The sequence below is a fragment of the Harpia harpyja genome, chromosome 4, assembly GCF_026419915.1.
Source record: "Harpia harpyja isolate bHarHar1 chromosome 4, bHarHar1 primary haplotype, whole genome shotgun sequence".
Lineage (NCBI taxonomy): Eukaryota > Metazoa > Chordata > Aves > Accipitriformes > Accipitridae > Harpia > Harpia harpyja.
The window spans coordinates 7,088,837-7,092,347 of NC_068943.1; positions in this window are offsets into that span (position 1 = coordinate 7,088,837).

The following is a 3,511-nucleotide window of genomic DNA, read 5'->3' on the forward strand; positions in this document are numbered from 1 at the left end:
CAACCTCCCAACTAAAAATATTTGATCAGGGACACGACATATGGAGAGAGAGATGACAGAGCTCAGTGTTCATTTACACTATGTCTATCTGCTGGTGAGAAAGAAATACACCCTGGTGGCTGTGCTAGGGCAGATGAACAGAAAGATAAAAGGTATATTTCTACTTAAAACTGAAAAGAGAGGGGAAAAAAAGTGGTACTTTTCATTCCAGTCTTGCCTGTATCTGAATTTTTTAGCTTGGTCTGGGGATTGCTAGTCGTGTTTTTCTGATGTATACTTAATTGTGTTATTCAGACAGATGAATTTGTGTCAGCTCATCACAACAGCCTGTCTTACGCTTATTTTTGCCTTAGTTGCTGTCAGTCATTCAATATCAGTATGGTTTTTATGTGGAAAGCACATCTCTAGTAGCACTGCTCAAAATTGCTCCCTCTACTTTTCTCTAATATTCCACGATTTATTTCATTTGGAAGCAAGGTAAGGACAGGTTTTACAAAGCGAAGTGAATGGTAATGGGAATTTATTGAACAACAAAATGACTACTTGGAATATTGCCTTTGCCTGACAGGTTCCAGTAAATTCATTTTGCAGCCAGGGAAAGTCAGACTTTTTCCTTCCACATTTCATGGAAATGTGTAACAGAGCAGCTTGCTCTGGAATAGAAATCCCTTAGTTTTCAGTTGTGGCTGTGGCATGGTTAAGGATCTCTGAAATTGCTTTAAGGAGGGGTCCCCCAAATATTTCATCATTTCAGGGCACTGTAACTACACATACAGTGAGAATTACTGAATTGGGAAACAAAGTTTTCCAAGCTTCACAACAACTGGGAAAAGAAAAAAAAAAAAGCCTATCTAAGTCCTAGTGTGTTTGCATTGCAGTGCTGGATTGTCCCAGCTGTCTGTTTTCTGCTGGGAGGTGCCCAGAGATTTCACCTTTGCTGGTTCCTCTGGAGCCTTTTCCAGTCTCCCTCCTCTCCTCCACTTTGCTTGCCTTGCCCTTTTGGCTCTTTCTGCCTTGCTTTACAAACATACCTATTTCATCCTCCTCTAACTTATCTATTAATATTTGTAAGAATGGGAGAAGGTAGAATGAGGCTTAAACCTAGCTGTATTTTTAAAAAGCATTATAAAATGTGTAGGACAAATAGTTGTCCCACATACTAACCATTTTTATTGTATGTACCGTCAGCTGTTTTAAGTATAGTCAGGTTTACAGTTAGAAGATGGAAGTTTTTAACATTTAATTAAGAGTTTGTGAGGAATTTCTGTAGTTATATTAATTTTATTGATTGTGTTGTATTAATTAATGTCTATGCCAAAACTGAATAAATACACAATTGAAGAAAATCATTAACGAGAAAAAAAAAAGCCAACAAAGAGAAACTTCATCCCCCAAAATAAAATCAGGAGCCATACTTGGCATCTTTAGCTGTTTTACTTTAAGGTTATTTTTACTGATACTCAGCTCAAATTTTTCCTCTTAATTCTATTATTCTGGGGCTCCTGGACTTCCATTTTCCTCTCCTGTCTCTCCCATACTCACCATCTCATCAAATAATTTATTTGCAGTAATTACAAGAATCAAAGCTGGCTTGTTGCAGTAGGCTAGTCCCTTCCCCAAGCCCCCCACATTTTTAATGCTGTCTCATTGCCGCATCCCCAGAGCGCCCGGCTATGCGGACTGCCCACGGGTTGGGCTTGGTCAGGTGAAGCTCATCTCAGAAGTAAGCACCATCCATCACATGGAGCTGCACAAAAATGGGCCATTGTCTCTCTGCTTATAAGACAGTATCATTCCTCATGCAGATCCAAATTGCAGGGGAGTTTTTTCTTGCATTTGCATCATATTGCAAATACTTGACACCTGCACATTCTTTATATTAGCTTGGCATCTGTATTTGATGGCTCTCTGGTATGTCTGAGTTTAGCAATGCATCAGAAAACATTTTCTTAGGCCACGGGTTTTCCTGGATTAGTGACAACAGTCGATTGGATTTATTAATGCTTGCCATCTATACTACCCAAACATTCAAGCGAATGGATATGCATTTCACAGATGCAAATATGATATTACATTCAATAGTGTATTAAAACAAGAGTGTGCTAATAAATTTAGCAAAGCCTCAGAATTTAGTATATCAACATCATTTCAGTGTTAAGGCTGGTTTTCAAATATCATCTCTAAAATGTAAAAGAACAGACCAGAACCTTTACTTGCCATTCAGATAAAAGCATCTGTTGTTTTCAAACAGTTAGCTAGTTGTATTTTCACTTCTTTTAATACTTTCTCACATTTCATTTTCCTTGAATTTTATCTGCATTCTGATGAGACAAAAAATCATAATAGACTTGCAATGTTTCATGCAGTCATGAAACAAATATCAGAAAACTGGCAGAGAAAGTGGTCATCATAGTATTTCTAGACTAAAGGGATTCAGTGGTGTTTGTTTGAATAGGCAGCTAGATTTTGGACACTTAACTGAATCAAATCTCTAGCAATTCACATTTTCATTCTGTTCCAGCAGGATTTAAGGCAAGGCACCATTAATTAATAGAACCTTGTGGTAGGTGCCTGAGAAAAGAATAATAACTAAAAGGAGTTATTAACTGTCAGACTTTCTATGATTCACAGAAGACTCTGTGCACTGTTGCAGGTAATGTCTTTTCAGGTAAGTAGCAGAATTTTAAATTGATGCTTCCACGAAGCTCTTCTATGATAAGCAATTGTTTCTTCCTCCTTGTAGAACATGAAACATGCACACCAAGGTTTGCCTTGTGTTAAGAAAGTAAAGAATACTGCAAAATTATTAGAACCTGGAAATCATTCTTCAGAGGCTGAAAACTGCAAAATATTATTTTTTGTTTGAAAACTCATTGTTTTCGTCTAGAATGGGGAACACAGCAGTCTGCTCCAAACAAGTGAGTACACTCCCAACCCTGCTCAAACAATTTGTTCACAAATACTGTTTTAAAATGAGCTAGTCTCTTTCAACTCAGTGACAGACACCCCCAGAAGGTAGCAGGCTTCATCTATCATCTTAAACGCCAAGTGTGGGTATCCAGAGGTAGGCAATACCGTGCCATTGGAGATGCTCAGCGGTGCCATGCATTGGCTCCAGCCCCTGCCCCAGAAAGGCATGGGTTTCTTGCTGCTCTGCGTATTTGCCAGCTACGCACAGGTATCTTGGATGCAATACAAGCCATGACTCAATGAGCCCCACAAAGCGTCCAGTGCCATTTGAGATAACCTAGAAAAGGAGGCGTAATGAGCGGGACTAGAAGATGTAGACACAGGATATACAACAGCTCCAGCGGGCAGCTGAACTGAACCCTGCAGTACCCAGGATGGCAACGGTGCCTCTATTTAGACAACAAACCCCCTCCTCAGGGTAGGATTCAGCTCACCCAAATTTAGGAAATTGATTCTCTTGCCTAAACTTAGGCCTTTAGTTTCATTTAATGTTCTCGAGACCATCCCACCTGGATGTCCTTCTGCCAATCGGGAAGGGTGC